The sequence below is a fragment of the Bidens hawaiensis genome, unplaced genomic scaffold (assembly GCF_021521415.1).
Source record: "Bidens hawaiensis isolate Kalapana, Puna unplaced genomic scaffold, B.hawaiensis_p1.1 tig00018742_1, whole genome shotgun sequence".
Classification (NCBI taxonomy): Eukaryota; Viridiplantae; Streptophyta; class Magnoliopsida; order Asterales; family Asteraceae; genus Bidens; species Bidens hawaiensis.
The window spans coordinates 62,987-75,176 of NW_027492836.1; positions in this window are offsets into that span (position 1 = coordinate 62,987).

Here is a 12,190-nt window from a genome sequence, read left to right on the forward strand (position 1 = left end):
CCAAACTTTCTTCTATATTTCCTAACAATAACGGAAAAAAGTTGTATGAACCTTGCCTAGGGAAAAATTAGAAACCCATTAAATAAACCATAACCAACGAAAAGACTTAAAAAACACTTGTATCCTAAGGGAATCAAACCCGGGTTTGGAAACCTACAGAAGGCGAAAGCATCAACTACTTGTGGTGTTTTCTCATTAAACTAATTTTAATATTCTTTCTTGGTTTATATAAAATGTTTTAAATTTTTTAATCGTAGGTCTAAAGCTCTAACTTCACCCAGTATCACTATAGGGCCGACCATGATTAGAGGCAAACATGGAACATTAGAAAAATCTGAACCACTTAGTTTCGGTTAAGGCTTATCATAGTCACCTATGGCCTACGGGAATGAAAAAATTGGTGTTTGTTTGGTCAATAAAATTAAATCAACGATAACTTAATAAATCTCATTTTATCAAAATCCTTCCTTCTCACATTTTTTTTTCATTTCATACATTTTTTACCGTACTCACTCAACAACATCACCTGACAACCACCAATACCATTGCCACCACTCTCGACCACCAACGCTACCACGCCACCACCACCCGACCACTAGCGCCGCCACGCCATCACCATTGTCGATGGCGCCACCACTGCTACAACAACCGCTTGACCACCGCCGCCACCATCACCATTATTGTGACCATCACAACCACTGTCACCACCGCTGCCACCACCAGTGTCGCTACTTGACCACCACCCCCCGTTGCCACCACCATCATTGTCGCTATTACCATATTTCTTATTTCGACCGTATTTTTATCTTGAAATTAAGATGAGGATTTTTAGCAATTCTATTTTAGTCTCGTTTTCTTGACTACTAAATAATATAAAATAATAATTCATATGTCACTAAAATTTTTCAAATTAAAGTTCATGTCAATCACCCTTAAATCATGGCTAGTATTTAAAAATCACAACTTTCGTTAAGTTGTATAACATACAATAAATATATAAGTGACAAATTTTGTTAGAATAATAAAACTGTCAAACTAATTTTAAATGCTATTTTTTCCCGTTTTATAACCAATTTCAGTGTTTTGTTATTTTAAATTATCAATAAGTAATTAAACTTTCATTAAGCGCCCAAATTCTAATTTCCCTCTCCTATTTTCCCTCAAATTCAAAATCCCCCGCCAGTTGCTAATTCCCCCTAAAAATTTCGTTAGTATTTCTTTATCGGAACTGCTCACACATGTACACACAATCCACAAAAATTTCATTTTCAGAACATAAATACTCAAATACAACTAACAACTTCTTCATCTCCTTTCATACCAGGTATGGGTTTCTTTACCGCTCATAACTATTTTGAAACAAAAATTATGCATTTCATGTTTTGTTTATTTTCAGTGATTTCAAAACAACTTTGACTAATATCACTCATCTATATTGTTTCACCATCATCATTCTACTACTGTATTCTTATTGTTCTTAAGGTTTGTGTGGCTGGTTTTTATTTATATATCACGATTTTGACAGAGAAACAAAGTTATATGCAAACAGGAAGACATTATGTTTAAATTTTGATAAGAAGTGACCAGTAAGTGTTTTTTTTACCAATTTCTTTTGTTCACGCAAATGTGAGTATTAGGAACAGATGTTGATAATTTAATGTGTCATGTTTTGTTTTAATGTTGCATATTAATTATAGGTACAGACTCTTGAATGAAGAAACAACGCAATATTACAAGAAGAGAGAAACAGAAACAACGGAAAAAAACAGAGGCTTTCAATGATGGAGAAAATTCAATTCCGTTTGAAGAACATAGCAAAAAATATTATAGTTAGTTACATTTGGATATTTGTTAGCGCTACTTTGTTTGACAATTCTTATTATATATGTATACAATTGTAGCATTTCGTATAAATATTTAGTTTGTTTATTAATTTGTTCAATTTTGTTAACTGTGACTATTTGACTATGGTATTCAAATTAATAAATAGTGCAAAACTGAAAGAATTATTTTAATTCAAAATGTTTATTTTTCACCCTAAGCAACAGTCAAAAGCACGGTCGCAATATAATACCATAATCGGGTTGCTAAATTAGTTGCTAAATAGGTTCTGTCACAATTTTGGTTGCAAAAATGATCGTAAAAGTTTTCGGTTGCCAACCAACGCAGATGCGAAAAAGTTCAATCATGGTCGCTAATAGTTTGATCGCGAATTCGGTTGAAAAAGTTTTGGTCACAAAATCGGTGGCGAAAAGTTTCGGTCGCAATCTTGGTCGCTAAGCATTTGGTCACAAAATCGGTCACAAAAAAAGGTTGGTCGCAAATTCAGTTGCTAATTTTGTAACTGAAACTTTAGTCGCAAAATCAGTCGCAACAATATATTCGGTCACAAAAATTGGTCACAAAATAATTGCCGACCAAGGTATAACCGACCGTTAAAATCGATCGCAATTTGGTCGCAAAATGGCATTTACGACCAATTTGCGACTGAAACGGCGGTCGCATATGGCCAGTTTTCTAGTAGTGTTAGTTCTCAAAATAATAGTATGAGTCTCAAAATAATGTCTTAAGTTAGTGGAAGCCATAATCAAAGCAAGGATTAATTTTTCAAGGTGAAAATACTTGGCTTCTGCATCTAATAGACTTTTACTTTCATAATATACCGGGTGTTGTTCACCTTCATGATCCTTGACGAGGACGGCACTTATTGCATTACCTGAAACTGCTAGATACAGATATAAGGATTCTCCATCCACAGGCTTCATCAGAGCTGGGGCAGAGGATAAGTAATCCTTCAAGGCTTTGAGCGCAGCCTCATGCTTTTCTGTCAATTCAAACTTCTTATTCTTTCTAAGAATGTCGTTGAAGTCTTTGCATTTCTCGGAGGATCTTGAGATGAATCTGTTGAGAGCGGCTATTCTTCCCGTGAGCCTTTGGACATCCTTGGCATTTGCAGGCGACTTTAGGTTGATGATGGCTTCAATCTGCTATGGGCTTGCTTCAATTCCTCTTTTAGTCACCATATATCCCAGAAACATTCCAGCCTTAACACCAAAGTGACATTTTGACGGATTCAGTTTCATATTGTACTGGTCAAGAATATTGAAAGCTTCTTCGAAATCCCTGAGGTGATCCGCGACCTTCTTTGATTTCACCACCATGTCATCTATATAGACTTCCATAGTTTTGCCTACCTGATCCTTGAACATCATGTTGACTAGTCTTTGATATGTTGCCCCTGCATTTCTTAGTCCAAATGGTATAGCAATATAACAATATATGCCGGTAGGAGTCATGAATGCGGTATCCTCTTGATCAGATGGTTCCATCTGAATTTGTTGAAATCCAGAGGAAGCATCCATAAAGGTAAGCAGTTCATGTCCTGCCGTTGCATCCACCATGGAGTTTATATGTGGTAACGGGAAAGGATCCTTGGGACATGCTTTGTTTAAATCTGTAAAATCAACGCATACCCTCCACTTTCCATTCTTTTTTGAAACTACAACCACATTAGCTAACCATCGAGGATACTTAACCTCTCTGATCATACCGGCCTTAAGAAGTTTTTCAACTTCTTCTTGTATGATAGCGTTCCTCTCAGGAGCGAATTTCCTTCGCTTCCGATGGACGGGTTTAATAGAATGATCAAGACCCAATTTATGAGCAATTACCTCATTTGAAATACTTGTCATGTCTGAATGTCTGAAGGCAAACGTGGATTTTCGTCGCTTTAGGAAGGATATTATATCCTCTTCGATCTCGTCAGGGATACAGGATCCTAGGAACACCTTCATGTCTGGATCTTCAGGATCTAAAGATACTTCTTTTAGGTCCTGCTCTCGAGCTTCCAGTACATTCCTAGGATTTTGCTGTAATTGCTATGCTATCGTCTGTTTAGTTGTCGGCTTCATGGATGAAGAATAATAATTCTTGGCCTCCACTTGGTCACCATCTATCCTTACTACTCCCAAGGAGTTGGTAGTTTGATGCATTGGTGGTAGGTTGAGGCCACCGCCTTCATCCCATGGAGCTAGGGCCTACCTAAAATAACATTGCAACAAGAAAGGTTATCAATTACACAGAATTTTTTATATGAATTTAACCCTTCAATATAAATTGGAAGGTTGATGTCCCCCAATGTCTTCTTGGTTTCTCCGCTGAAACCGACTAGCAATGATGTTCTAGGGACGATCTCGGAATTTGGAATGTTCATCTTTTTAAAGACATCATGCTGGATGATGTTGACCGAGCTTCCACCGTCCACTAGGATCTTGCGTACATAGTGGTTAGCAATAAATAAAGTAATAATTAAACCATCATAGTGAGGATCCTGGATGTTTAGTTTGTCTTCCTCATCGAAGAAGATCCTTTTGTCTGTCGTTAAAGTGGTGGATACTATTGGTCGGTCTCCGTTGTCCAACTTGATCTTTTTGGCGAGCCTTTTTGCTGCTGAGAAGGAAGTTCCACATATGTCGGATCCTCCAGAGATGAAATTGACCATTCTTACATCCAGTTCATCCTGGTGAGGATCCTGGAAGCTCGAATCGAAGAATATCCTTTCATCAGTTATTCGATTAGTGGGGATGAGTGGTCTTCTTTCATCGTCCAACTTGAATTCTTCTTTAGGATAAGATGTTTGAAATATGTCATAGTCTCTGGAGACGAAGTTGATCACGTGAGCATCCGGTGGTGGCGGCGTTTCTTTTTGTGGAAGATCTTCAAGATCCTGGATTTTGGATTTCTTCCTTCCCAAGAGTTATTTGAAGTGGCCCTTGCTCAGGAGATATCCAATTTCCCTCCTTAAGCCAATGCACTCGTCTGTCATGTGACCAAAATCTTCGTGGAAAGCACACCACTTAGACTTGTCTTTGAAGGTGGTAGTCTTCTCGTTCTTTCGGGGCCACCTTGCTTTTTCCCCTAGATCCTTCATGGCACAAATTAAGCCATGGGTATCTATGGAGAAACAATACTCGGAGATGCAGGGATAGTCTTCATCATCATCTCCTTCTTCGACTGTTCGTACGTTTTGATTGTTGAACTTGGTGTACGGCTTTGAGTTGTTGTTCCTGTATGAGGATCCTTTATTCTTGTCAGGGTATTCCTGTTCTGTTTGAGCCCCCAGACGATCCTGGATCCTCTTGTCATCTTCCAATCGTATGAACCGGAGTGCCCTGTTTCTTACTTCATCTAGATACCTGCAAGTAGTCATCACAAGATCATCATAAAAGGGGGGAGCCCCTCTGAAGTCTCATCTTGAATGCTTCAACAGCAGTAGCCATGTCAAGATTAGGGATTTCTAGAGCTTCCCTGCTGAACCTCGTAACAAAATTCCTAAGGGATTCATCACTAGGTTGGATAACTCGGTATAAATCACTAGTTAACTTCTTAAATGTCCTACTACAGGAAAATTGGCTGTTGAACAAGTTAACTAAATGTGAAAAAGAAGTAAATGAAAAGGGAGGAAGACTTAGCATCCACTTTAAGGCGGATCCTGTGAGTGTGGATCCGAAGCCTTTGCATAAACAAGCTTCCTTAAGTCTTTCAGGAATAGGATTGATCTTCATCCTTTCTCTGTACTGAGCTACATGCTCCTCAGTGGTCCCATCATAAGTCTTCATGTTGGGGGTTTAGAATCTCTTCGGGATTTCAGCATCACCGATAGGTGGAGCAAATATGGATAACTTGTGGCTTCCTTCTGGTATCTCGGGAATTGGACGTATCACCCCAGGAACACTGGATATCATATCCTTGAGCTTCTGTAGCTCCTTGGCCATAGCCTGGTTGATACCTGTATCCTTCATAGAACCACTATTAGTATCTAATGATATCGGATCATACAAGTTACCTCTTTGCTGGGTGAAGGTCGGCATCCCGGATGAGTAGTTAGGATAAGAAGAATCTGCGATAGGAGTTGGTCCTCCAGAAGCTATGGTCTGCATGGGGATTATATCTCCTTCATGGACCTCTGAAGACCTTTGATGTTGAACCCCTGAGAATCCTTGGTCCTTGAAGAAGGATCCTTGATTGTGGATGAAGGATCCTAGTGGTTGGGAGTTGAAGGATCCTTGAAGATACAATCCGGAGGATCCTGGTTGAAGGATCGATGATCCTTGCTGAAAGGTTGAGGATCCTTGAGCTGGTTGAACCATGGACTCTTGTTGGAGGACATATGATCCTGGCTGGAAGATCGAGGATCCTTGAGTACGCTGACCCACGGACCCTAGTTGAAGGATAGATGATCCTAGCTGGAAGATCGAGGATCCTTGAGTATGCTGACCCACGGACCCTGGTTGAAGGATGGATGATCCTTGTTGGAAGATCGAGGATCCTTGAGTATGCCGACCCACAGACCTTGGTTGAAGGATAGATGATTCTTGTTGGAAGATCGAGGATCCTTGAGTATGTTGAGCCACGGATCCTGGAGTAGAAAATTCCTGCACCCTAGGTATCAAGGGAGTCTGATCCTCCGCTGGCCTCTTTCTTTTCTTGAGATCTTCAATTTCACGTAGGATCCTCTGGTTGGTTTTGTTCTGCTGCTCTATGTATGCCTTAACTTGTGAAAACATACCAGAAACATCATTGTTAGATTGACCACCGAAGTGGCAGCAGTGTTTTTTGAGCTCTGGAAGGCTGGAATTTGTGTCTTGTTTCCAGCCGCGGTGGTCCTTGGTGCTCCCGTAATTGGAGGAGGCATCGGCGGCAAAGTTCTTGATGAGAGAGAAACCGAGGATGGCATGGTTGATGAAGCAGAGGTTGATTGAGAGGCCATTGATGGTGATATGGGTATGAAAAGTTGAAAATTGATAGGAAATAATCTGGATTATAGCACCAATTGCCCCACGGTGGGCGTCAAATTGTTTTGGATAAAAATCTGCTAAGGATAATGTATCCAAATCTGTCAAGTGAGGTATAGTGCTAACACGATAATAGTGAACGTGTAATCGAAATCTTGGTGAATACAATGATTTGATCACGAGGGAAAAAGCCCTTGAATACGATAATCTCACTTCGGTCAAAACTTAACAAGGTAATCTTTGATCGATTGACTTCGGTCAAGGATTCACGAGGTAATCTTTGGTCGAATCACTTCGGTCAAGGATCAACGAGGTAACCTTTGGTCGGATAGTGCGTGATTATAGTAATCTCCGGCACAAAAAACCCCCGGACGGTGAAAACTATCACCGTCGATTATATTGATAATAAAAGGTGGTTACAAGGGTTGTGGAGTTGATGATCAACAAATACTATGTGTGTGAGTACAAGATATCTTAGCAGCTAGAATACGTGTGAATGTGTGTGTTCTAATGTTGATCACAACCTCTATTTATACAAAAACATAATAACTCAATGGAGTTATGATTAATAAAGACTATTAACTATAATCCCTAAAAATCCGCCATTTCCTTCAATATAATCGTAACTGCCACTTTGACCACGCGCTCCATCACTCTGGCTGCGAAATAGGGGGTAGACCAGGTCTTGGAGCCGTTACACTTGATAAATATCAGCCTTCATATAAGAAATAACCGTTAATAGCACCAGATACCGAGGATCCATGATCCTGACATAGCTCTGGAACTCTTCAGAAGGATAATTGATCCAGACACATCAATATCTTCTTGACTGCAAATTAGTGGATAGACTGAGTCTTCTAACCGTTATACCTGCTAAATATTAGACTACACATGAGAACAACTGTTAATTAGTAATAAGTACTAAGGATCCTTGATCCTGATACGATCTGGAATACATGCTAAGGATAACTGGTCCAGATATATGCCAGGATAACATATCCACAGTGTTAAATTTCTGTGCACTAACAGTATATATGATAAATATGTTTATGCATATGCCTCCAAAACGTGGAAAACGAGTAAAATACGGGGAATGTGGTACTCACCTCAATAGACGAACAAAGGTGATTGAGATATTAAGAATGCGGTAAATCACACGTGAACGTTAAAGCCAAAGAAAGAACAAAGAAAAATACAGATACGCTAAGTAAAATACAAGATTGATTACGACAACTCGATAACCATTATTAATTTAATATTAATTTAATATTATAATAATATAATATTATACATAAAGATTTATTATATAAGATAATTAGTTAAATTAATAAAACATATCTTGGAAAATATTATTTTTTATTATATATATGTATATAGTTTACTTGATTTATTTATATAATAAACAAATATTAGGTTTTTAGTTATTATATATTTATATATATATATATATACATATATGCTTATATATACGTATATACATGAACGAAACGTGAGAAAAACGAGTATTATAAAGTCTGTTTTCACTTAAACAATTTTAATTAGTCATTATTATTATTAGTAGTCATTAAATGTTTTAAAAAAAAAATAAACAAAAATAAACCTATAAATCCGGGGTGCAGGGGGTCGAACCAGCGTACTCCTCTCCGTGACCCAAGATGCTTAACCAACTGGGCTGCTAGTTACTTGCATTCATAAACAGTTTCTATTAAATATAAACTCAAGCAAAATCATATCAGTTTTGAACATAAACCCTAACAATTGATTAAATCAACCATGGGGCTTTTGATAAGCATCATATCACGATCGTAATCATGTATTTAATTACCTCGTATGATGCCGGAGGAAGGTTAACGGAACATAGCAGTGGTTGGCCAAAAAGATTGACGAACGAGCTTATAAACAGCAAAACTAATATAATTGTTGATAGGGTTATAGTTGGCAATGGTGCGAGGATTCCTTGTGTGCTTTTAATTGAGTTATTATTATCGTTTATATAGTAAACAATTTTAGGGTTTTGTTTGAATTATAATTCAGATAATGATGAACGATTTGAGATTATTAAACACGTTTAAATTGTTTATTAAGGTGTTTCGGTCAGTTGCCATGGTGGGAGAACCGTTTGAGATGACAGCGTGACCGGTGATGAACGTTAGTTTTCTTTTTCTGTTAGTGGTGATCGAAGGAAGAAAATACTAGGTTGTTTGGTTATTAGTTGCGGGTTTGCGCGGCTAGTATACAACGGGTGATAACAGTAGATGGTGAAAACAGGTACCTTGATCCGGTTGTTCGTGATAAGAGGAGTCTGACATGGTGCGTGAAAAGCGAGCAATAAGGATCCATCAAAGCAAGTGGCTTTGGATTCACCTCATTTGGTAAGGTGAGAAAACGGAAGAAGCAGGTGGCTTTTTATCTTGGTCCGTGGAGAGGCCTCTTGAAAAAGGGTGATCGTTAAAAAAAACATAGAGTACGAAAGAGAAACTACATAGTGTCGACTTTATGGTATTGGAGTTCAATCAGGTGGATTCGGATTTGCTGGGGAATAGGTCATCAATCCGTGATAAGTCAAGAATGTTAGTGAACATTTCCAACGTGGTGCCATGTGAGATGTTAAAAGTTTAGTGATTTTTTATTTGGGTGGAACCAAGAAGACTTTGGACATGACCCCGGTGAAGGTCGGGTTTCCGGGATGGGTCGAGATGGTTCAATTCGAAGATGTGTTTTGTGAATGGCATAAACATCAGATTAAAGAGTGATTGTTGGGTCAACCGGGTTCGTTTACCGGTTGCGGGTCGGCACGTTATCAGGACCCAGTTTAGTTTATGGATTATCCTACTTGTTTTTGGTTAAACGGAAGAGTAAGAGTTGTTGCACCTTTATTAATAATGGATTCGTTGGGGTTAACCGATTCTAGTGGAAGTGCACGTTTATGATATAAGGATGCATGTGGTGTAAATGAAGTAGTCCATTTAGTTTACCGGTTCTTTAGGAATTAGATTAGTATTATATTGTTTCTTTATTATCCCACGTTTCATTGTAAAGGCTATAAATAGCTTTCTTAGTTTATTTTAATATTACACCCTGTTCTTGATAATATACATAAGCTTTCGTCTTTAAATATTTACTTCTCAATTCATATACATACGTGTGTTTATCGTGAATAAATCGGGGCCTGAACCAACATTTGGTATCAGAGCCTAGGGCTCGGGAAGCGGGTTTGAAGATCGGAGGAAGCCTCCACCACTTGCAGGTGTGTCGGTCGGTGGAGGGTAAGCATGATAGAAAGGTTGTATCAAAACCGTTTTACAGTAGAAGATCAAGGCGTTAAGCTGTTTCGGTAAGTTGTCATGGTGGAAGAACCGTTTGAGACGACGGGGTGACCAGTTATGAACATTAGTTTTCCGTGGCTGTTAGTGATGATAGAAGAAAGAAAATGCTAGGCTGTTCGGTTGTTAGTTGCGGGTTTGCGCGGTTGGTATACAACCGGTGATAACAGTAGATGATGAAAACGGGTACCTTGATCCGGTTGTTTATGATAAGAGGAGTCTGACATGGTGCGTGAAAGGCGAGCATAAAGGATCCGTCGAAGCATATGGCTTTGGATTCGCCTCGTTTGTCAAGGTGAGAAAACGGAAGAAGCGGGTGGCTTGTTATCTTGGTACGTGCAGAGGCCTCTTAAACAATGGTGATCGTCAAAAAAAAGAAAAGAAAAGAAAAGAAAGAGTACGAAAGAGAAACTACACAATGTTGACTTTATGGTGTTGGAGTTCAATAAGGTGGATTTGCATTTGTCCGGGGAAGAGATCGTCAATCCGTGATAAGTCAAGAATGTTAGTGAACGTTTCCAACGTGGTGCCATGTGAGATGTTAAAAGTGTAGTGAGTTTTTATTTGGGTGGAACAAAGAGGACTTTGGACGTTACCGCGGTGAAGGTCGGGTGTCCGGGATGGGTCGAGATGGTTCAAGTCGAAGACATGTTTTGTGAATGGCATAAACAACCGATTAAAGGGGTGATTGTTGGGTTAACCGGGGTCGTTCACGGGTTGCGGGTCGGCACGTTATCGGGCCACGATTTAGTTTATGGATTATCCTACTTGGTTTTGGTTAACCGGAAGAGTAGGAGTTGTTGCCCATTTATTAATAATGGATTGGTTGGGGTTAACCGATTCAAGTGGAAATGCAAGTTGAAGATTTAAGGACACTTGCGGTGTAAAATAAGTAGTCCATTTAGTTTACCGGTTCTTTAGGAATTAGATTAGTATTATATTGTTTCTTTATTATCCCACGTTTTATTTTAAAGGCTATACATTGCCTTCTTAGTTTATTGTTTATATTGCACCCTTTTCTTGATAATATACAAAAAGCTTTCTTCTTCAAATATTTACTTCTCAATTCATATACATACGTGTGTTTATCGTGTATAACTAGGGGCATGAACCAACATTTGGTATCAAAGCCTAGGGCTTGGGAAACGGGTTTGAAGATCGGAGGAAGCCTCCAAAACTGGTGGGTTGTGTCGGTCGGAGGAGGGAAAGCATGAAATAAAGGTTGTTTCGAAACCAATTTATAGTAGAAGACGGAGGCGTTAAGGTGTTTCGGTCAGTTGTCATGGTGGGAGAACCGTTTGAGACGACGGGTTGACCAGTGATAAAAATACGATTTCCGTGGCTATACCCTTTCTCTTGACTCTCGTCCTTGGCATGCTCAACAGAAACGTCTCTTATTTATGGGATGGTGCCACTGCCACACACACACAATTACGGTTCTCCGGGAACTAACGCCCATTGGAGAACTTTTTATTATGATCTTTAGTCTGCTTCCACGTAGCCTTGATTGATAGACTAGATTAATTATGTTTGGATCCACACACATGTGTACTCGGTCTGAGTTGCTTTTATTTTCTATCTTGTATTTTAATAGGGATCACGTAATCCCTTAAATTTTTATTTGACTTACTTTGTTTAAGATAAACAACTCGTTTATCTTGACTGAAAAAGGTTTAACATATTCACCTGTGATTGTCTGTTCTGAATGATTTGGTGATCTCGTTTGAAAACCTTTATGAATGATTGATGATTAACCTTACGCGTTATTTGAAGTTATACGCCTAAGCTTGTACGAGCAGCATTTTTTACTTTCTATCGCGCACTAGCGTTTAAACCATCGAAAATTCGGAGCTTGGCACATACTACGAGGTTAAATGTGTGTGGAATGTGTGTTTGGTGTGAAGAAAGAATGTCGTGAACCCCCTTTTATAGCCAACTTTCCACCCTCCTACGTGCTCACATTATGTTTCTCACACATCTCTTTTCGTTAGTATATTTGTATATATATAGTAGGAGATTTGCAAAAGAGATTTGAGTGAAAAGCCTAATGCTTAAACACGTGTTATGTTGAAA